The sequence below is a fragment of the Falco cherrug genome, chromosome 5 (genome assembly GCF_023634085.1).
Source record: "Falco cherrug isolate bFalChe1 chromosome 5, bFalChe1.pri, whole genome shotgun sequence".
Taxonomy (NCBI): domain Eukaryota; kingdom Metazoa; phylum Chordata; class Aves; order Falconiformes; family Falconidae; genus Falco; species Falco cherrug.
The window spans coordinates 80,023,527-80,047,871 of NC_073701.1; the positions used below are offsets into that span (position 1 = coordinate 80,023,527).

The following is a 24,345-nucleotide window of genomic DNA, read 5'->3' on the forward strand; positions in this document are numbered from 1 at the left end:
ACCTATAACTTCTATTGACATTGGGATTGCATCTCCAGCTTATTATGATTATACATGTGCTAGAAAGAAAAGAAAATCTTACTTTAAACAGCTTTTTGTATGTATATTTTATCTCTGAAAATTAATGTCTGTGTCTTAAAATACATGCTAATGAGCAATCAACACAGCGACTTCCCCTTTTGATGCAGAATCCTAAGTTTTGAGAGTTATGGAACACAGTTGATGGTGTGAAGTGAAATTCTCTGGTTTTGTTGAAGTAATGACCACTAGCACAAAACTACTTGCATTCAGGCCAATTTGAGGTGCTTGGAACCTCTAGACCATCCGTTCCCAGAACTGGTGAGGTAGGGGTGGCAGGGTGGTAACTCTTGATTTGACAGCCTCTGCCAAGTTTAGCATGGGTTTAGGATGCTAGAGCTAGCAATGGATGGCAAAGACAAGGTTGCCCATCCAGGAAAGGGTCAACAATTCAACTGCAGCAGGCTCTTCAAGGGCACAGGGGCATAATGGCTGACCTGTAAGAACAGGATGAAGGGAGCTAGCATGAGGTTGCAGCAGTTCAAGGGCAGGGACTTGCTCCAGCAGTTTGAGAATTCATATATGATGTCCTCAGGTCCTAGGTGTGGTCTCCCACCACAGCAGAGCCCTATAACTTGTGGCATTCCAGTGGAAAACCATCACAAAAATCACCTCCACAAGAGCAGTCCACTGAGTCACTGAGACCAATGTGGTCTTCTCCTTCTCCAGCCCAAGCAAAACACCGTGAGAGAAGATTCCAGTCTAGTGCACAGCACATCAATATACATGAATGATTTTGTGTGTGGTGGAAAAGGATGTGATAGGCCATAAGAAAGTCTCTTGCTAGGCCTCCACACCTCTTTGTGTGTCAGGACTGTAGCATGCCCTGTTTTATCCTAGAACTGACAGGAACCCAAGCCTGCTGCTGGTGTAAGGCCTGCTGCTCACTTACTCGCCACACTCCACTGAGCACAAACAATTTCAGTACAGTTTTCTGCGTGAAAAATGAGGAAGGTGTGTTCACCCTCTTTTGTATCCCTGGGTGAGTGAAATGTTTGCTTCCAGAAGTGGAAAGTCTGGGTTCGAGGTTGTCCTCAAGCATTTCAGCTCCAAATTGTGCCTCGCAGCTGGGAGAATGTCCCAACCATCACGCTGTGGTGTCAGCTCGGGGCAGGCACTCTTCACGCCAGCTGTTGGAGGTAGGCCATGGCAATTCAGGATATCGTAGTCAACGTAAACTACACATGAGGCAGTCAATACCTGGGTTTGAATGTTAGCTGGAATACACTATTAAAGTTGTATCGCCGTGTCATTACCAGTCAGCAGTGAGTAGCATCACACAGAACTAGATTCTTGATGTTTTCATGTAGAACGAGATTTTGTCTTAAAAGGAGCTGCTTGCTAACGGTATCAAGTTGGAGACTCTGACAAAGGTTGTAAGTGATCAGCCACCTTCATGTATTGCACCTACTACCCTACCGCTTCAACGTGCTAAGGCCAAAAGGCTAGGGTCAGGACCTTCTGAGTCTGCCTTTACTCAATCCGTCAGTAAATAAGTAAATTGAGTTTATTAATTAAGTAAAAGGCTTAAGAATGATACCTAATAAAACTGAGTGTACTGCCAAAGAGATCCCAGTAATAGGTGTTGAATGGAAAGCAAATCATCCAAAGATCATCAACAATCCAGGAGAAGCGAAGAGAAAAATATTCAGTCAAAGTACTAAAAATAACATGTTCATTTTTTCAATGTCTTTATTAACAAAATTATGAAGAAAGGAGCTTTAGGGAGCAAAAGTCTGAAACCAGCTGAGCCAGGACTAGACTCAGACTGTAGATTGCCACCCTGTGTTCATTCACTGCTTCAATCACAAAAGGTGAGGCAGGTATTTCTCACCTGGCACTGGTGAGCACCTAGGTGTACCTGCTGCCCTGTGCCACCACCAGCGCAACAGTGCTGGGTTTTGTGACTGCTATGAGCAATCACAATAAAATGTAACAGATCAGAGTTTCCCCAGCTGCCTCCCCTCCAAACAAGTGAAAAAATGACCCAAATCAGAGAACGTTTCTGCTACAGATTAAGCCCAGCATTGTTCAGATTTGGCTTCAAGCCTAGCATTTTTTTAGAAAACTTTTGCACCCTGTTTATGAGAAAATAGTCAAGTTTCATATATTTGTTAACTTCTCATTTGTTAAAAAAATATAGCATCACAATAAAATATCAAGATTATTTATTGGTTGCCCTGGAAGAGTTATTTACATGAATCAAGACTTGAGAGCAGTCCCATGATGTTCTGCAGTTACCCAGCAGATGCCGTCTGTGCAACGCTGAGCACACGTGCTGCATCCACAAGGCAAGACCCTGGGAAATACTCTGCAGGGGAAAAAAAAAAAAAAAAAAGTTTTGAACTGAAAGAGAAGAGATGTTCTGAAGGTTTTAAGAAAGGAATAAGATGAGGAAGGGGATGTAAGTCCAGGAGTCTGTGCAGGAGTTGAAAACAGCGTGATCATGAGTTTAGATAGGAGGAGGAAGCACAAGGGAGGTATTTTAGGATGCACATGAGTAGGAAAAGGGGGAATAAAAGTGAAATAAGGCAGGGGAAATAATGCTGAATCATGGAGGCACCCTGGAATAATTATGAATTAGTATGAAAAAGTAGAAAACTTAAGGTGGCGAAGGGCAAAAGAAGGAAAGTTGATGATGCCATTTAATTGCTATGGGTAGAAAACAGACCATGAGCTTAGGGAAAGCCTGCAATAATCAAGGTTGCAAGATAAGGAGAAGAGGACAGGTGGTGAGCAAAGGTTGTTCTTCAGCAGTAATCCACACTCCTAATGATGCATGATTATGACATGATTAAAGTTGTGCCCCATTTAAATAAAAAAGCAAAATGTTTTTTTGTGTGATAATAAGCTAATGTTCTATGCTGAAGTCTGCTGTCTGAACCTGGCACTTCCTAGGAAGCAGATCTGATTCCTCAGAATCAGATCAGAAGTGAAACACAGGGATAGCAAGAGAAGATACTTTGAAAAGTCTGAGTTGATCCCTATGTTCCCAAACAAGCAGAACACTGATGTCCATTTAAACTTTTCCAAAACCTAAGGGCATCCAGGCCAAGTGTTTATGCACTAATAACAGTTAAGCAAAATAACAGCAAAACAATCACCTTTCTTTTAACTGTCAATTCAGGGTTTGAGGGCTCATAACATCCCAGAAAGATTTAAACTGAAGAGAGACCTCTGCAGTTCATCTAGTCCAATGCCCGGCTGAAAGCAGGGCAGACTTCATGGGTAATACCAAGTTGCTCAGGGCCTTGTCCAGCCAAGTTATAGTCAACAACCTGCTTATTCCAACAATGGGGGCAACTGAGTTCTTTATACCACATAGCCTGCTCTGGTTTTCTCTATTGCATGTCACAAAATTGTACCCACCAGGTGCTATTTCTCCCTCTAGCTGAGATCATTGCTTCGTTGTGTTTTCCCAAATTAAGCCCAGATCCCCTAGTAAAGAGGTGCAGCTGGATCCTGGGACTGGGAAGAAGCATTCCCGAGTACTTGAACCAAAGCAGGTTAGCTCCCAGTGGTTTTGTGATTAATTGACAGTCTAGTAGTATTATATTAAGCTGCAGCAGGAGTTTATCCCTTACAGACTTAAGAGAATTTAATTGGGAAACCATACTTATAAATGTATTTACGACTTCTATCCAATTTAATTGGGAAACCATACTTATAAATGTATTTACGACTTCTATCCTCATCTGCATTTGACTAGGCAGCAGAGACTCCATACAGGCAAGAACTCCAGTCTGAGGTTTTTCTGCTGTTCAATACGTACACTCTGACTAAAGCATTTCCCATGGTCAGGGAATTCATTAGATGTCATTTGCCCATGTGAAATGTCTCTTGTCTTTTAGAGGCAGAGGCTCAGCATTAACAGACAAAACTTGTTTTGCAAGTTTCCAAAAACTTGTGGGAACTTAATATTAGATCTCCATCCCTCTGCCAAATTTGGCTGAGGTTACAGAAGAGACTCATCTGTCGCTTTCTCACATGCACCTCCTACACTGAAAATGCATCCACACATGACTCAGTCTGAAGAGTCTTTCCGAAAGTACCTTAACTAGCACTTTAGTGTGGTCTGCACCCATTTCAATCTGACACTAGAAAGCTTCAGAACAGGCTGAAAAATCCGTGTTGAGAATTTTCAGCTTTTCCTACCGGTGTGTTTTGGTGGGGTGACTCTCTGTTCAGCATGCTGGTTATTCTGGCATGAACCTTTTCTGCATTTCAAATTCTGGACCTAAAAATGACAAGTTCTGACAGCTAAGTTTTAGGTACTGACACCTTTATGTGGTCTCCACATGCAAAGAAAAGACTGAGATTTTGTAGGAATTTGAGTCAATGGAAGCTATTGAGGCTCAACTTTCCTCAGTTGAGTGTAGATATTCATCAAAGAAAATAGATTTAAAAAAACCCAACAAAGCTTAAAGTTCTGGTTGAAACAAGCTGTGAGGCATTTTTAATTAATAACTTTGAAAGTGTGTTCAGGACAGAAATCAAGAATAATCAGTAAAAATAAAATCAGTAAACAGCTCATCAGTTCTTAGAAAACATTTTAATGACCTTCCAGAATAAGCAGCCAGAACATTGTGGGCAGAATACAAACAGCATCTCTCGCATTCCAGGAATTCAATGCACGTTTTTCAGTTTGAAAACTCTATGATATGCATTCAGAGTTTTTCAGGCTGCTTTTGTGGACTTGCATCTATTCCATCACTTCTTTCTTTTCTTTTTTCTTTTTTCTTTTTTAAATATGTTGGGGAAATTATCACTAAAACCGAATGTTCCTCTACAAATTTCTTATTTACAGCAAACAAGTGGACTCTTGTCCCCTTCTAAATTAATCATAATGCATGGAGGGTATCAATATAAGTTGTTTGGAATGTTTTTTGTGTAACACTTTCTTCCTGTCTAAAGGCATCAGGAGTCAGCTTGGTTTAGCAGTAGACTGCAGGCTGTGACTGCAAAGCAGAAACATCTAAGTCCAGTCCTCTGCTGAATGCAACGGGATGTTGTCTAAATTCCATGGGCACTCTGTTCCTCAGCTAACATCCTATGTAAGGCGGGTGTAATAGCAACATCACAGTGATATTTTGAGGCTTGGTTCACTCTAACTGGTGAAGTTTATTGAAACTGTAAACTTTCTAACTAACACAAATGGTCTTAATAGTCTTTTCCGAAATACTTTCTATTTTCCTCATTTTGGCATTCCCATGCAAAACTGCTAAACAGAATCTGAGGTTTATATTTATGAAGCCTGTAATCATTCCATGAAGTTCAAGAAATCTGGCAGTGATCTGGAAAACTTAGGAGGCAATAAAAGGTTACCAGCCGGAATGCAGAGCTGCCTTGTATGGTAGTGGAGAGTAGAACCAGCACATATTTTGATAATACAGTGCAGCTCTTGTCTGGGGGGTGGGCCTTGGTTGTATAGCTCTGCCTGCATCTGAAATGCATGGCAGTGTAAACATTCTTCTAATAACACAGAGGTTCTCTTAAACATTTGTAAATAGTTCAGCGATTTTGAGAAACGGGGTGGAGCCTGGAGATGGCTAAAGAAAGAAGCATTATTCTCATGCTGGTTGAACTCACTTTCCCAAGCCCAGTTCTGCTCTTAATGTAAACCACTGCCACTTGCCTTCAGGCACAGTTGTACAACGTGCATCTGACCAGACTTGGAAGGCACACTCTGTTCCAGAGTAGGATGGGGCTGCGCTGCATCCAAACTTGACCCAAATTTAATAACCTAGACTGAGGATTTGTCTTGACTTAGCAATAAAAAGGTGCAGTACCGGCTGTATTGCAAGTGGTTTGGAGGAAACGCTGGTCTTGTGCTGGAAACTACTTATGGTGGAAGATGTAGAGGGAAAAACAAAATTGTAGGATCAAATTCAGTAACATTTTTGCCAGCTCTGATTATGTCAGAAAAGCAATTATGTAGTATAAAGTGTGAAGTCCACAGAGGATAGGAAATTCTGAATTTCAAGCATGCTTATGTCAGTTAATCAGTTCATTAATTAATGGGTTTCATTAGAATTACAGTAATGCAATTCTGGGGAAAGATAATAATACCACACTTATTTCAGTGGGAGTTACAAAATTAATGGTGTTCATGAAGGACCAGAACTCCTGAGATATCATTTTGGGGCTGGCTTTTCTTCCTTTCACTGCTAACCACTTACAGAAAGCCATTACCTTTTCTAATTCTGTGGTGTTATTTTTCAAATGAGGGTGGAAGCACTAATGTTTCTGGAATCTTCTGGAGCCAATTAATAAATTTAAAATAATTTAAAGGTGGAAGGTGGTAATCTAGGTGATTGCCTGCGTTCTCAACATTCCAGTTTCGCCGAACCCAGTAGGGAGGTTTTCTTGGCCAGCATTGCCTGGTCATTGCGCACGGGCCTTGAGGCTCCCTTCCTATCCTGCTTCTCAGCTCCCAGCTCTGAATCTTGGCTCAGGGTGTCATCACTTGTATTTCAGAAATATCTTGGTGCTGTTGCTGCAGGTAACTCACTACTTAGTTCAGCCAGTTGAACTTGTACACTGAGTTAGGTCCAGCTATTAATTTACTTACCATAAGACAACATTTTAAATAATTTAGAAATAAAATACATTTTAAAAACCTCAACATCCTTTAATCCCAAATAATCTAAAATGGTCTCATTAAGATTGCCTGATTCTAAGTATCGTTTGCTATGGCGGCACTATTACTGCTAACGATTCAGAGAGCATCTGTGGGGTGAGTAGATCTGTGCTGGAAAGGTTGTATCTGCAAGTTCTTCATCTTTCAAACTGATAAGAACAGGTTCCCACTGTCAGAGATCTGGGGGAAGGGAATAGGATGTGGAATTTAAGACTCCCATCTTGAAGGAGCCTGCCAGCATTCATTCTACGAGGTGGTACACAGGTCTCAGTCCCATTAGCAGAGGTAATAAGAGGGGGGAGCTTTGTGGGAGGGGTCCCCTAGAGACTCCTGTAACAGGACAGGAATTAGAAGCCTCTGAGGAATGTCAAAGCCCCACCCCATGATCTACCCCATATCCTTCACTTTACATGAATATGGATAGGGCTGTCATCCATAGATGAAGCAATGGTAGATCTGAACAAGCTCATCTAGCAAATTATTTTCAGACGATTCTGTACTTCACGTAAAACGGACAAGAAATATGAAGGTATAACATGTTTAGGCACAGCTCTTTTACACCGAGCCAATGCCATCACCTCTGCTGGTGGTAACACTGATCCCTGCAAGAACAACTGTCAGAAGGGGAGACGCAGACATGAGACCTGGCCAGCTGCACACAGGTACCACTCTGCAGCCAGTAACTGCCTGACAGTACTCAGGTCTAGGAGGGACTTCGTTCTTTTGGGCTTAACTCGGAAGTTGTTGTGGGGACAGAATTTGCTTTATTAAGGACAAACAGCCAAAAAGTTCATTGTCCAGAGTGTCTACGTGCAGCTGACAGTTGCTCTTGTGTTAAATAGAAGCTTGCTAGACGTTCTTGCTGTCGGGCCTGTGCAGCAGCTTGCTTAGAGCATGACATTGGAGCTGTATGCATTACACGCCTGGAAAAGTAGCTTGAGACCCTTTGGACATAAGTGATGATGCAAAGTCTGGTGAATAATAGTAGAAAACTGTGCAGGGAAGAAGCCAAAAGTGTTTCCTTTGGAAAACGTTGCTTTTGGGTCCCCAAAATGAAGTGTCTCTTAGTCTGCCAGACTGCACTAGGTGTTGACAAGGAAAGAGCTATGAGAAGATGGCAAAACAGAACAAGGAAAAAAATGCTGAACCTTTGCTGCTGGTCTTTTTTATTTAGCAGCCTAGACACGACCTGACATTAGATTGTCTTCATAGTCCCTCAGCAGTGTCAGCACCATCACATACAGATGATGGGCTAGTGAAAAGGAAACAGCTGAACTGCTGTTTCTGCAAGTTTCTGAGGTCATGCTTTAGATCATGTCTTCTGATATGTAGGCACAGAAGCAAACATCTAAAGATCTGTGTTTCAGTCTGATTCAAAGGCCCAGATTTATGGGATGCTCAAGTCTGATGGCTCTGGTGTCAGAAGGGATGAGAAAATCCAAACCACTGAATTTCAGTTTTGACATAAGACTGTAACCCTCCTACTACAGCAAGAAATTCTTTCTCCCTTGTGAGAGGCCAGAGCTGTATGCAGGACTTGTTAAGAACAGTATATCACAAACAGATAGTCTTTGACATGTCATTTATTACATTTTTGCTACTAATGCCACACCTGAGATGGTGGAATTGTCCTGCAGGTAACAGCAGCACATCTCCTTTGCTCCCACTCATTCATTCAGAGTGGTGGAGGTGGCTGTTTGTTAGATGTGTTTGAATTCAGAGCTCACTCAGCTTTCAAGACCAGAGTGGTCTGTAAGACTGGCAAGTCTGAGAATTATCAGAAATACCGACATCCACATTTTACCTTAATAAGCATGTCAGGATAAAGTCACTTGAACTAATAAACAATGCGTCACGTCAACATGGACCAAGGTGGCAATTTCCCTTCCCCTTCATGTAAGGAAGTGATACAAGTGTAGAAACTGCTCCATCCCATGTGAAGTTTCTTGTTTGCTGGTGCACTTCTCTAGCATGCTGACCAGTCAGCATCTGCCAACTTAAGCAGATATTTTGCTTCCTGCCATGGGTGGGAGAGTAAAGGTCTAGGCCACTATCTTAGACATTTCTCAGAATGAAGCTATTTGCGGTGGAGCCTCACAAAAATCATGAGTCATCTTGGATGGGCAGCACTGCCAAACACGTATTGTGGCAACTGGAGTTGAAGAAGCAAATGCAAAGTCCCATTTTATATAAGTTGTAAATAAGTCAGTATGTAATAGTCTTCAAAATCTGAAATGTTTTCTTTCCTTTGTTTTGACTAGATTTGTAATAAGTCAAGCAGTATAATGAAAGTCATAGCAGAGGTGCTTAAGCCAATCCTCTCCTTGGCCTAAAACAACAGTAATGTAGGCGAGAGAAGTATTTTGCTCTTTCAGGTCATTTTGGAACCTAAGCTGGGTGGCTAAGTGAGTCCAAATCTATTTCTCTGGAAATTTGTCACAAATTCAACATGTTTGTTTTGGCAGGATGATAACATGCTACTCACCACGTTGAAAGCCAAGGCATAACATTGTTAAGTCACTTCTATTTTATCTCCATGATATGTACATAAATAAGAGTTTAACCTCTTATACTCAAACTGCAATACAGTTTATGCAGGCCACTTCTGTAGATTGCTGTGAAATAGTACTGTAAAATATGGTAAATACCAAGTGAAGAACATGTTGGCACTGCTTAGACACAAGACTTCAGTGACAGCAGGGTTTGCTTGCCAATTTACAGGGGAGTTAAATGGCCTCAAAAAGGTGCTCTGTGTTCTTGCAATATCTTATTTTTCCATGTACACTTTATACCTTGCCAAGAAACAACCAGGCATTAATGTTGCAATTAAACAGCAAAATGGATAACACTGGCAATTGCGGGCAGCTAACTCTGGTGTTCCCACTGGCCCCCTGAGTGTCTCCTCCCATGGACTACATAGGAAATTTGGATTCCTAAAATTGTATGTCCTAAATTACACCTACAGCAGATGCCTTAAGTAAGCTAAGTAGGCTTAATAATTGTATGTGAAATCTATTCCCACTTCAGTGACTATGCTCTAAACATTCCTGCTTTTTTCAAGAAAATCTCCAATGAAAATAACTTTCAGATGCTCAGTAGCCAGCCAGATGTGAGATGTGCCAGCCCTTTTTCGACACCTTCACTTCCCTCTGGTAATGACAGCAGCATGGACAACTGATAAACAAATCCTTTCAAGTCTGGCCTTCAGATTTGGAAGCTGTAACTGCACATCAGAGCAATGATATCAGTAGGAACTTCAAGTCCTAAACACCGTTAAAGGTACAGTGTTTGATCCTCCAAACTGATGAGCACTCTGGACATGCTCCAGCAAAACACTTAGAAAGATTGATGGCACCTGTCTTACATTTAAGAATAAGCTTGCTGTTAAATGCTTTGCTGTGTTGGGTGGAAACAGATAATGGCAAGATAAAGTTCATGTCAACTGATTTTAACCACTTAAAAGTAAGGTGACAAACTGATGCTGATCATCAAAGCTCAGCCTGTTACTGAGGAGAGGATGTAAGCACCTCCAGAGGGTGATTCTATTTCAGACATTTATTTCTGATTGGACTGAATTGTAACCACACGTTCCTCCTCACTCTCTCTTGATGGAAGCTGTGGCTTAGACTAGATCCCTGACTTCCAGGGAGTCCAAGTCATTCAGGTTAATTATCTGTTCATTTCTGCAGAATTTGTACTGATTTCACATTTAGCCCACATATTTTACAGATTACATTTAAAACATTAAAACTTATCAGCTGAAAATGTTGATATATTTAAAATACAATTTAAGGCCTGCATCTGTCTGTTATCACATGTAAGCAGAAGCAGAAAACAAATACTATCAGCCTCTTAAACTCTTTTTTTTAATATTACACAAAGGGTGAAATCACTTGGCCACCAAGTGTCAGAGAGGAATAATTTCTTTCTCCCTATGTATTACTGATTCTGCAGATTGCTGACACAGTCACAGTGATGAAAAAGGTAAATTTATACCTAGTTCGCTGATGGAAAGAATTCAGGCAGGGAGAGGTAGCTGCGTGTTAGGAGGAGAGCTCTTATCTAGACATGGAGTCTCAGCTAAAAATGAATTAATAACTTGTTGAGACAGAAAAGCACAGCACTCTAGTTCTTACATATTAAAGTGTTTTCACAACCATTTGATCATAACTGAAGCTAAAGATTCTGAAGAAGGCAGCCGCCTAGCGTTGTGGAAAACTCTGTATTTGACGTTTGCCAAAGACCTCCTTGTGTGGTCCAGAGATCCTCTGAATGCTAATAAAAATCCTAAAAAATGTTCTAATAACTAATGTCTTTGTCTCTGGAAGTACACTTGGTACTGAAAGGAAGACACAGAAAGCTTAATCATAAGAAACTAGGATGAGTAAAATGTGGATAGAAGATGTAAATTTTCGTTTGGCACATGGCTAAATTTTTAATTTACATTTAGTATCAATAAAATAAAAATTTTATCACAACCATGACACATTATATTTTTTAAGGTGCTGAAGTATGAGATAAGGCAGTTTAATGATATGTTCCCACAAGCACAAGTTAGCACATCTTAATTGCGTGTCAGTCAAATCACAGTGACCGGTTGTATGCATGGTCCTAGCCCATTACAAACATACAGTCAAACTGGTTGCTTAACCAATCTTCATGACTTTTTACAAACCCATTTTACTTTGCATTTGCAAGAGGCTAGAAGTGCACTTGGGGCAGACATACTACCAGTTAATGAAACTGGTAATGAAACCAGTTAATGAAACATAACAGGTCACTACCAGTTAATGAAAGCCAGTAACATCTTGCAGTCAAGAAGGCAAAGGGAATTAGAAATGGGAACCTGAAGAACTACTGACTCTTTCACCAGTGGATTTTGGGGGGAAAAAAGGTAAGATTTTCCCATTTACTACACTTCTCTTTTTTAGCTGGCAAATAATTATGTTATGGTGTAAGCTTGAGTCACAGTTTGATTAAATCCTGTGAAACCACAGGTCAGTCTGCTGAAGGAACAATTCACACATGGTTAGTTATTAGGAAGAGTAACTCCTGAGTAAAACGGCTTCAGGAAAGCGATTGATCTGCATCCTCCAGCTTTTTTTTAATCATAGACTTCCCTCTTGAATCAAGACTGAAAATTCAAGTGTCACCTATCTTTTCTTTCCTGTGTTTTCCCTCAACCTGGCAATATGTAAAATAAAATTTTCATTTGTAGTAATATTGTGAAGATACTTTTTTTTCAAGAATTTGGACTATATTTCTAGAAATCATTGAGATTCACACATATTTCTTCTTAATATAAGATTACGGTGTGGTTAACTTTGCTTCCAAGCTATTTACATCAGCTCCAGGTCTTTGAGTCACACTGAAATGTATTTGTTTGAAGGAAATCTGCTGGTGCACCTTTGTTTTCAAGAGCTGCGTTTCTCACCTGAGCGGTTAGATATCTGATCTGAGCTTACATGGATACTTAACGCTTTTTCATTTAAGACCCTTAGTACATATTAAGTCATTCCGAGATGTCGATCTAAATTGAATTTTCTCATTAGGAAGAAATGACAAAACTGAAGTATGCCCATCAAAAAAACCACACTGTACTAATTACAAAAAGTAATGCACTGTCCTGCAGTATGGTTATCCTGTATGGACCCGAGAGCTCACTGGGATTCCTTGTGAATGCAGCAGTCAGTGTAAGATGTAGGGCTGGGGCATAAGTATCTGTTTGCTTTACCTGTGGAATAGATTCAAATATTCCTGGGAGGGCTCTCAGGCTCTACCCAAATGAATGTGTTCCATCCTGAAGATGGATAATACTGATAACACACAGATGTTGTTTATTTGTAGAAAGCCATTTCTTAGATTTTAGAACTATCCAGGGTGTACTGAGGAAGAAAGATTTTCCAGTGTGGTGCAGTGGACCCTTGTTAATGAAGCATTTGACCCCTTCCATAAGCTGCAATCCCAACAAGTGACTCACAGTCTTAAGAGGTTAGAACCACACAGAATTGCTTTGTTTGTAAGGCCAAGAGATTCTGGGAAAAGGCGTCTCTGGAAACTACTTGGTAGTCACAAAACCCACGTAACATCTAAGAGAACTTCCACCAGCTGATGGGTTAGATCTTTAGCTGCTGTCAAGAAGTGTCCCTCATAACATTATGGCCTTGGGATAGTTGTACTAGGCCACAGTAAAAACCCATTTACGCTGACATCTTGTCTCCAGCAGCAATGACAACTCACTGCCTACAAGTGTGAGAGCAAGGAAGACAGAAGATCCTTCACTGAAATGCATTCTCAGCCTTGAGTCATTTTCAAATAAAATTAATTTCCCTGAGATCAATATGGGTAGGTTGTTGTGTTCAGGTTTGCTTTTATTTGGTGATTTATATTATTTATATTTATTGACCTATATAACAGTATATAATATTTATATTTACTGATCTCTTGCCCATGGGCTTGCCCAGTTCTCCCGTAATGCTGTGCAAACTTTTAGTATTCACAGCATCCTGTGGCAAGCAGTTCCCAAGCTGAACTATTTTGTAAAAAACAGTAATTGCTTTTCTTTGTTTCACACCTCCCTCCTTTAACCTAGAGACAAGAATATGGACATTCATGGCAGTTCATTGCGATTTTTCACAGTGACGCTCATTAAGGAAGTAGTAAGCTCTCCAGCTCATTCAGCTTTTGCTCTGGTGAGTGCCGCTTCATTTACACCTGATGCCGCTTTCCTCCCTTCCCGAGGAGCAGCCAGGGTCAGTTCCCAGCTCTCCCACAGGCAGCCTCTGCTCTTCCATGGGCACTGACCTTATCTGCATAATCAAGTGATGGAAGTGCTGGTAGTTTAATCTTCTTACGCTTAAAATTTCCACATTCTTAACAATAGTTTACTATCTCCACCCTTTACTTATCTTGTATATGTAGACAGAATTTGCCGGCCAGAAGGTCTGCTTTCTTCCTAGTATTGGCAGTCCCCTAAATCCAGAGCAAGAACAAATAAACTTGGAGACTGACTTTAAAATTGTGACAATTTAAATAAATAAATACATCTGTCTTCTTTCTATGTTGTTTTCCTGCATAGTCATGTGTATCAGAATATCTTTTTTTAATTAAACAATAGTTGAGACTTTCACGTAGCACAAGAAAATGGGGAAAAAAGCCTGAAGAACACTAAAAATCTTGACAGCTATAATAAAATCATTAATATTACTAACTTCAATTAGTGTAGTTTTACACTGTGCCTAGCACAACAGGCAACTAATACCATGTAATATTTTTACTCTCATACTGTTGACAGCTGTGGGCCTCACAGAACCGTAGAATGGTTTGGGTTGGAAGGACCTTAAAGATCATCTGGTTCCGACCCCCCTGCCATGGGCAGGGACACCTTCCACTAGACCAGGTTGCTCAAAGCCCGATCCAACCTGGCCTTGAATGTTTCCAAGGTTGGGGCATCCACAGCTTCTCTGGGCAACCAGTCCCAGCGTCTCGTCACCTCACAGACTCAGGAGCATTATGCTTCTGAAGAGAAGGAAGTGGAAGAACAAAGCACACTTGTGTGTCTTGCAAGTAACTTTCTCCTTGGTCTAGTTGTATTCATGATCATTGTTTTTTTCAAGGTGTTACAGCTCACATTATGAAATTCAAGAACATTTACTTTAGGAGTATTTGAGATGAAGCTACACTAAAAGTGTGATCACACTGGTATGTCATGGTATCAGAGTCAGAGTAAAGGATTTGGGAATGTGCTTCAAGTACGTTCTTCAAGCACTTCTTTAAGTCTTAAGTCAAAAACACATAGCTTTGAGCGTGAATTGTGATCTGTTCAGAAACCTACTGGCTTCAGCAGAAATGGAATCAGTCTTCTCTCAGATCAAATTATGCGTGTCTGAATTCAGATCAATAGATATGGTTTCCATCATTTTTTCTTTCCCTTAATAGATAAAAATAGAGGGGTGAAAAAAGATTTCAACATATCACTAACTCACCTTCCCTGGAACCATTCCCCACAGACGATTATCTCATCCTTATAGATCCCAATGAAGAATAATCTGCAATATCCCTTGATCATTTGTTGTAACTCATTGACCATGCACTGCTAAGTGAAGCATGCTGTTTGCTGGAAAGCACTCTCAATTTGGTAATTTAATCTTAGCAAGATCTGCTTAATAAAGAAATTGTTCATGGGAGCTTTCATTGTAATGCCTTCATCCCCACTAAACTGATTAGGCAGTCATGCTTTGCATTTACCTAACAGATTTGTCCCCATCTCAAAGTCGAAGCCTCTGAACATCCTAGAAAGTTTTGATTTAAAAGAAGCATGAATTACTTCGTAATGTACCTTCTCAAGTATGTAGCTTGATGAAATAGAGGTTTTCTATGTTTTCTTCCAAACATACTCTTCTTCAACCAAGGCTCTTAGTAAAACAGCACATTTACAACCTTCACAGTGTGGCAGCACAGAAATGCCGTGAGGGACATCAAGGGGGCCCGTGCTCCCCACCCCCCCCACCCCCCACCCCCACACCCCCGGCAGGTGCACTCTGTATGCAGCCAGCCCACCTGGCTGGGACACAGAGCCCTGTTACAGCTTACCACAGGGGACACTAATGAAAATTTCTTGCAATAAACTTGAAAAAAAGAAAAGCCCTCTTTTTTACTTCACTGTTGGTGATGTTTCATTTCACGTCATTCAACCCAGCTTAGCTTCACTGAGCACCAAGGTTTTTCACTGCATTTGAAACCTTTCTCTAGCTAAACACAGAGAGCAAAAACATTTAGAAACAACCAGCTTTGAAAACTATGCAACAAATGCAGCCATAGCGATGAATAATGTTTGTTGGCATTCCCTGAACATATTGCAGATCATTTACAGGTCTCAGCAAAATGCCTACAGAGTGCCAGGACCAGGGAGTGAATTAGTGCTTCACGCTGATGAAGCTATTTTCTTTAAACAAAATGCAAAGTTTAGGAACTGCACGAACTTTCCAAATATCATTTTCTCCTTATCTGGACAAGAAGCAGTAACTAATTATTTCTGGTTAGTTATTCTTAGCTTCTTATGATTTCTTTCAGCTCCACTGTCATTGAACAGTCTCTATATGTATTTTAGGTCTGTTCCTCAGATTACTGTCCTTGAGCTGCTTACCACAGTCCCCGCCTTCTTTCTGTTTTTTCCCCCTCCTGTAATTTACATGAGATATGTCTGTAATCTGGCAGGATGCACTCTGTCCAGTAGCCAGGCATGTTGCAAAACTCTCTTATTGTTTTTGTGCAGCTTAGCAAAATTATTTGAGGAATGTCCAGTGCCTTACATGTTAAATGGTAATCTAGGTATCTGCTGGAAGGGAGCAATTCTTCCCGACTGATTCTAAAGAGTATAGGTGTACTTTATTTCTAATAAAATGGCCGTTTCTGCTCATGTAGAAGAATTATTCAGACCAACTGGAATAATAATGTGACATGCAGCTACAGTCCAAGCAGTCAGCCAACCAGAGTACGATCCTTTATCATAGTTTTGCATTGTTCTGCTAACTGCATGATGCCAAAAAATAATAATAATAAGGAGAAATCCTTTGTTCCCTTTCACTAACGTAGAAGGTCACAAAACAGACAGTTCCTTCTTGATTACACTAAATAAATAAAAGTCTGATTCACAGAGGGGAAACAATCATCTGCCAACTGCCAAACCCTGTAAAGGGTAAATCTGCTTTTACTTTGTGAGCCAGATTGATGAGTCACCGAAGCTATGACTAATACCAGCAAGAATTAAAATGTACCCAATAGTATGACCTCCCTTTGTACTACAGAAGGGTTACTCAACAGCAGACCCCTGTCCAACAGGTGCTGCTGGGGAGCGGGGACGACCCCAGCATCTGCTCTTCAGAACCATGGGTCCTTGCTATCACACCTACTAACGTGCATTTACTGCATTCACAGGCATAAACTCAACGTGGGAGTTGAATAATTAGGTTCTTCATTTGGGAAATTAGCCACTATGGAAATAAACACTCCACCCCCACCCTGCTCTGGATGAGCTGCCTTCAGAACATGCTGTAACCAGAGGTTCCTCCCAGAGCCAGGGTGACATGCGCTTGGATGATGATGAGAGGTTTTTCAGTAAGGAAAACCCAAGGAGGCCAGTTCAGAGAAAGCCATGGGTTTGGAGATAAAGATTAGGGTTTGAATCTGGATATTCTTGGTGAACATACACTCCAAGAGGCTCACAAAATGAAATGGTCGCTCAGTATTTTGAAAATTATGCAAGAAAAATGTGTCCAAAAAAAAGGGGGGGTTGTTCATTCATTTAATTTCTTGAAATGGACGAATTTTCTAGTCCGTTACAGTCATTGAAAAAATTCCTAGTGATGGCAAGTGGGCCAGGATTTCACCAAATGTACTCATCCCAACTGCATATTTTAGTAACTCATCAAAACTATCTAATGCTCTAAGAATTATTTTTTTTTAAGTACAGCTCTTACCACCAAGACACACCACAGCCCAAAAGAAATTGTCTTCAGAGAGATGAGGAAGATATTTGTCATTCTATAATTCATCAATGCTATGTTTAATTCCTAGAATTAACTCTTCTGCATCCTCAGTCATACATGCTCAGAGTCCCTGGATAATACTCAGAGATTCATCTGAAGTGAACTGAAACAAGAGGAGGGAAAAATAACAGTTGCCTATGGATGAAAGTGGTTGTCAATCCACAGATAAGCACCTCTGTTGTCAGCCTGGCAGGTACCTTGCTGTATTTGGGACCCTAAATTTGGCATTTATTTATTAAAAATAAAAAAACCCTAGAACATCACCACAGATTAGGTTAATTCTCCAGTCACCTGATTAGAAATAATTCTGGTGAGGATGTGCCAGTCAGAAAAAGAAAGGAAGAATGACACTGTACTCAAACACTTACATCATGGATAGGGAAGAATGTGAATACCTGCAGACCTTTTTAGCCCCTGCATGGTTCCAAAAAGCAGAACAGCTTCAACCTGTTTCAGACTGAAATAGTTGCAACTGCTACTTAAAACTGGTTAGAGAAGGTACCTCTATCTTCTCTACTGCACTGTAAATGAATGCTGTAGCCTTTGGACAGTAAAGCTACCAGTGCTGAACTGCAAAACAGTATCCTATTTTTTACTTAATTGTATTTGGTTTTATTTAAAATACTATAAATGATTCATTTTTCTGATGAAGCAAAGTGTTTAATTTGATTCAAATATTTTAAATTAATTTGCACAGCTCCATACATTTACTAAGTTTGCCGTGAGTCACCTTCCTCAAGAACCCAGAAATTTCATATTAAAAATACTTTATATTTTTTTAATGTTATTGTCTGTAGTTGAATGAAAAAACATGGGGTTACAAAGTAGGTCATTCCACTTTTTTATTAGAATTACAACCTTTCACATTCAATCACTGTCAAAACAATGACAATCGATAAGTAATGAAATATAAAGAAATATGCAGAGAAGCACAGTAAGATATTCAGCCTAAACAGTCACAAAAAAGATAGAGGAAGTTCAGATACCAAAATCACCTGTCTTCCCAGCATTTGTTTGGATAAAAATCCCTGGTTTGTTTTTTTTTTTTCTTGGTGATTCCATCAGAACAAATTAGTGTATGTCCCTTGGGAGAGCAGGGTTATAAACTGCAGTCATAATCTCTGCCTGTGAAACCTCTGAATAATACATGTAATTTGTGACTCACATGCCAAGAATCCCAATTCAGTGTGTCTGTCAGCAGTACTAATTGTTCAATTTTTTAAAAAATAAATGAATGAAATACTATTAATCAGTCATTTAAGAGTTGTAAAACTCTCAAAAGCACAAAAGTGTGTGTGTGTGTATATATATAAACCTGCCCAAATAGGGGATGGAAGTCAGTGAAGTGGGACTGAGTCTCTGTTTGAAACTCCTTACCTGACATTGAGCAAGTAGCTAATTTTTCTGCATGTCAATTTTCCAGTTACAATAGGCTCATAATAATTCTCTGCCTTGGAGAAGTGTTGTGACAACAAACCCATAATTATTTGAGAGTTTTACATACACAGTGGTGAAGGAAGCCATAAAAATAAGTAAGCAGATAAAAGTGATTCACTGGCTGAAATGAAATTATGCTAGTTAAGTTCATTTCAAATTTCATTTTCTTGGCTATGTATGGGAAATAAACCGTGGGTTTACCGTTGAGCTGCTGACCTAAAGAGAAATAACTGAAATCTTCCTCCAGTTTCCATTATTTTAATCTTATTTCTTTCTAGACCTCAACGTCTTGGACTCAATTTTTCCACGTCTCTTTGGAAATTTCAGAATTGTTTCTGTCCTGTCCCCAGTTTCCAAACTAAACGTCTGGACCCAAGCGTGGGCCCGTGCTGCTCAGGAGGGCTGGCTGACAGACCAGGCTGTGACATGACAAGGCCATGAGCCTCTGCAGGAGCGGGGCTGTGCCCCCCACTCAGCCTGTGGAGAGGCCCTGGGAGATGTGAAGAAACTCAGGGCCTGGCAAGGGGGATATGTTTGCAGAGGCAAGATGACAGACACATAGAGGAATCTGACTTGAACGTAGAAAAGACCTAGGAGTGTGAAAGGACGGAACCCAAACCGCCAGTAACAGAGAAGGTTACGCCCAGTGTTACAACTTTGTCTGAACAGTGACATGCTTTTACGTTATCTAGAGTGAGAAATAAAGTATAGGGTTTAGAAATTTTAGGCTACTATTTGTTTCAGCTATTGTAAGACTCTAAAGAGGTGCATTGTAAGTCCAGATAACACACACAGGCTGGAGGGCTTCAAGTCATATGCATGACTTTGGCACCTGATTACTACCAGGTTGCTATGGGTGAGAGGCCCCCAGCTTTCACCAAGAAGCAGCAAACAGAAAGCAATGCACCAGCTTCTAAATGCAAAGAGCAGGAGAGTGCTGTGAATCAAGGGAAGCTGAAGAGTGAGCTCAGTTTACGAGGCCCAAAGACAAGTGGCCTAAAGGTTAATGCAAGCAGCCTCATGGTTTCTTTCCAGCAAGCTTGAGAAGTTTACTACAACAGATACAACAGCAACAACAATAACAAAAACTGTAATAATAGAATCATAGGATGGTTTGGGTTGGAAGGGCCAAAAAAAGATCATCTAGTTCTGTGAAACAAAAATTTAGCTGGAATAGTTTTCTTTCTGCAGAACTGTAAATTGAGTCTCTGTGTATAATATGTAGCAACCAGAAACCGTAATAAAACAAATTGATCAGAGAGGAGAGTCTGGAGTAACATTCACAATAGAAGTGGTAACAGTATAAAATCTACTGCTAGCAGTGAAATGATTGATTGATGGTGCATGGTTTTCTCCAAGCCAAGAGAGGTTGTAAAGGTGACAAGCTTTTATGTTCTTCAAGCTTTATGCAGTGCTGGTGTAGAGACTTTGGGAACTACCTTCAAGACGTGCTCTTTGAGAGAGGGCAAGGGGCACAGAGGCAGCAACAGTACGGCTATTGTGGATATAACAGCCTAAGTCAACGAGCAAAGTGCTGTCTTAGCATCGTGTGATTATCTCCCAAAAAGTTACCAAGTCTCCTTACAGTCTGGCCTCACTTAGGAGAAGGATAAAGCCAGCGAAAAGCCTTGAAGTTTCTTACTCTTGGTGCTTTCGTTTCTCGCCGGTCTTTGAGCAGTATGTTGAGACAAGCTGGTTCTTTTGGGTTGCTTGGCAAATGAAAATAGGACAGAAAGGGGAAAATAGTGTGGCATGTCAGATTCCTGGCTTGAGCAAATGAAATGGAAACAGGGTAATGTTAGCTTTCTGAATATGCTCTAGATCACAAAATTGTAAAATTGCAATGACATTGAAAAGAAAGGTGATAAAATAAAGAGTTGTCACACCTTAGCTGAAGGTTTTAGCGGGGGGGGGGGGGGGGGGGGGGGGGGAAGACTTAAGTCCTTAATGTGTTCTTAAAAAAATTAACTGCAAAGAATGAATTAACTGCAAAGAATGTTCTATCAGAAAAGTTGTTTTTTACAAATGTAGTGAAGAATCTAGAGATCAGTGTGATGCCAAACTGAATTAAGCTACTGATTTATGTAACCATCACATGTGATTCATTTTATTGTACCGTAAAAGTAGTAGGGTGAAAGTTGAAGTACATTTGGAGCAAGAATAGTGCTGCAGATGTATGAGAAGCCACTGGTAAAGAATACAAAGAATTCAAATGAAAGTCTACATGTGAGAAAACAGGAAAACAGGAAATGTATGACAAGGGCTCATTTGAAAGACTACCACAGACCTAATGCTGAAAAAGCAAAGGAGAGAACTGACCACACTGAAAAAAAGCAGCACAGGTTTATGCATTGACATTTCAAAGTCCAATACTGTTGTATTGTATGGCAGGAAAAAAGAATGATTAATAAGGTTCAGATTAGTGCCTTGGCACAAGCAGAAGGCAGTGGCACAGAAAGAAAAAGGACATCGTAAAGCAAACAGAAGAGGTAGCAACAGCAGATATGAAGTACTACCCATTTACCTTGAGCAATACACAAAAGAGAAAGTGCAGCTACTTAAATCCAACTCTGAATAATATGATGACAATATCAATTAATAAGATGTTATGCATTACTGTTGTTATTGATATTTATTATTAGGCTGACTCCTGCCAAATGATTTTTCTACTGTATTGTTTTCCTGCAGATTTGATCCCTAATACAATTTTCAAGCATATGTGTGCATGTGCAGATTATAGCAGCATGGGAAAAAGAGCTGCTTTACTTATAAAAAAAAAATATTTTTTTTTGCTATCCGATGACATCCATCAGATCCTGAGCATATTTCTTCTTTACACTCTGAGAAGCACCTGTCAGAATGAAAACAAGCTCTCAACAAGTGCAAGCTGTTGCTGGGGAAGAAGCTTGGTTATAGGCTTCTGCAAGGCAAGCATTGGCATCGACTGCTGGAGGCATTGTATATTCAAAACCCGTGTCTATACAGCAGAAATAGCCAGGATTAGAGAGGCGGGCAAGCAATGAAAGTCTGGCATGGAGGGAAATGCCAGAAGAGGCTTCTTTTAGACCAGCTGCCCACTGTAAAGAGAGAAAACTGGCCCTTTTTGTTCCTTACAGACTTCAAGATAACAGGATTTTTCATGCGCTCTTTGCAACCAAACCAGATTGCCATTGGGAAGTACCTGACCTGTCAAAATCAATAACCCAGCAAGATCTCTAAATAATTGTGTCAGTTTTGGAGCAATATAATTTATTGGCCCAAATGCTGCATGTGCAAAACACTGTATAAATATGAGAAGATCATCTACATATTAATTTATGCTCTGCAAGGTAAAGGAACATCTTTTGGCTGCATAATGTGCTCAATTTTAACAGCATCATGCCAGTCTTGATAACTAATGTGCAGTTTATCAATTCGGTCATGAGCACTCAGCCTCTACCCGCTATAAACCACACTCCTATACCAAAATCAGGGAAATATTCTAAAATTCCTGATGAACAGGAATCGTGTTTCAATAATTTTGTTTCATTTGTGTAAGCCACTGGTACATCTGTGTGTGTAACTGCTCCCAAGTAACAGACAATGTGAACCTGGGAAAATTATGAATTTACCAGCTCTTCAGCATAAGGGGTAAAGACTTCCGTGTTTTAGCTGAAAAAGCCATGGGTTTATTTGCTGATGCTAACCAAGATAAAATTTATACAGGACTGTCTGAAAGTAAATGTTCTCTTTGCAGAGGAGAAAGACAAATCACTGGAGAGGGATTATATATGAAATACCAGAGCCTTCACACTGTTATGAAGAGTATTCTGAGGAATGAGCCTTGTCACAAGCACTTCACAGAAATCCTGCCCAGCTGAAAAATACACTGACAGTCTCTTGCTACTCCTTGAAGAAGAAGAAGAACTTTGTTTTTCCTGTGTTTTATTTCAATAACCTCTAAATCGGAATAAAATGATGGACAGACTGTCTGAGGCATACAGTCATGTCCCCATCCCTGCATATTGTGTGGGGAAGAGCAGAATGAGGTGCTGATCAAAAGGAGGCAACATGGACAGTGGAAGTAAATATTCTGCCAGGAAAGGACACTGCAGCATAGAAATCCCAACAATACGTTTTCTTCTTTCCTTTCACCCTGAAGTTATTATTTGATTTTTAGGGGAGGGAGACTTTTCCCCAATCTCACCATGTGTTGGCCCAAGACAGTTCTGTTTCAGAGCAACAGACACTCGAACCTTGATGAATGAGCATACAAAAGGAAAGTGCAACAGCTGAGACTACACTGAAAACTGAGGACAAAAAATAAAACAGGCCCTGTGAGCTCAGCTGCTTTGCCATTTGCTGTAAAACTCAAGCCCAAGTGTTTTTCCTACTAGTCCAGCTGGCGGCCTTCACTAACCATTCCTACACCTTGGCTCCGCTGGCGAGTGTGAGTCAGCTACCCAAAGAGCAGGAATGCGAGCCACAGCGAGGAGCTGAGCACTTACCAGAGTGCACTTGTAGCTGAGACTGAACTTAAACCAGGCAGAAAAGAAAAGCTGTTCACTTAACAGTGTCTTCTTATTTCATCTAATTTAAACATCCCTGTGGGAAAAGTTCAACCCGTGAGCCGGCAGAACGCCTTAACCACAGTTCACTGGAGAAGCCCTATTTATGTAGTAACACACAGATACTAGAAAAATCACCAGATTCCTTCATGCATATAATAAGAATGATGGTGGGAACGATGTGGTTGGTGACCACAAGAAGAACTGGAAAATCATAGAGCGGTTTGGGTTGGAAGGGACCTTAAAGATCATCTGGTTCCAATGCCCCTGCCATGGGCAGGGACACCTTCCCCCAGACCAGGCTGCTCCAAGCCCCATCCAGCCTGGCCTTGAGCACTTCCAGGGATGGGGCATCCACAACTTCTCTGGGTAACCTGTTCCAGTGTCTCACCACCCACACAGTGAAGTATTTCTTCCTAATGCCTGATCTAAATCTACCCTCTTTTAGTTTAAAACCATTACACCTTGTCCTATCGCTACAGGCCCTACTAAAAAGTCTGTCCCCATCTTTCTTACAAGTCCCCTTTAAGGATTGAAAATCTGTTATAAGGTCTCCCTGGAGCCTTCTCTGCTCCAGGCTGAACAACCCCAAGTCTCTCAGCTTGTCTTCCTAGGAGAGGTGCTCCAGCCCTCTGGTCATCTTTATGGCCCTTCTCTGAACTTGTTCCAACAGGGCCATGTCCTTCTTATGTTGGGGGCCCCACAGCTGAATGCAGTACTCCAGCTGGGGTCTCACGAGAGCAGAGGGGGAGAATCACTTCCCTCAGCCTACTGGTCATGCTTCTCTTGATGCAGCCCAGGGTACAGTTGGCTTTCTGGGCTGCAAAAGCACATTGTTGGGCCATGTTGAGCTTAAGGAAGAACAGTTCTGTCCTCTTAACCAATGTATGGGTTATAAGCCAGCAGCTGGCAGAGCCAGCCTTGGGATTTCTGAGGGCTGCTGGTGGTGGGACTACAACATGAGCTGTCCATTTCTGCTCCCTGGCCAGTGGTGGGACAATCATAAAGAAAATTCCTTCCAACTCTATCTCAGCTGTCAGAAAGTGAGCTCAGAGATGGTGACGTGCATTCACTGCACTCATTTCTGGCATGGTTA

General features: G+C 40.8%; 1 long non-coding RNA gene across 1 annotated transcript in view; it reads right to left on the minus strand.

Annotated features, from left to right (window-relative positions):
• Positions 1-2,229: 2,229 nt before the first annotated feature.
• Positions 2,230-24,345, minus strand: part of LOC114016544 (uncharacterized) — a 31,739-nt gene continuing 9,623 nt past the window's right edge. Inside the window, exon 3 of the long non-coding RNA XR_003561035.2 lies at positions 2,230-2,389. This is a non-coding gene — a long non-coding RNA (uncharacterized LOC114016544). The remainder of the gene's footprint in view (positions 2,390-24,345) is intronic.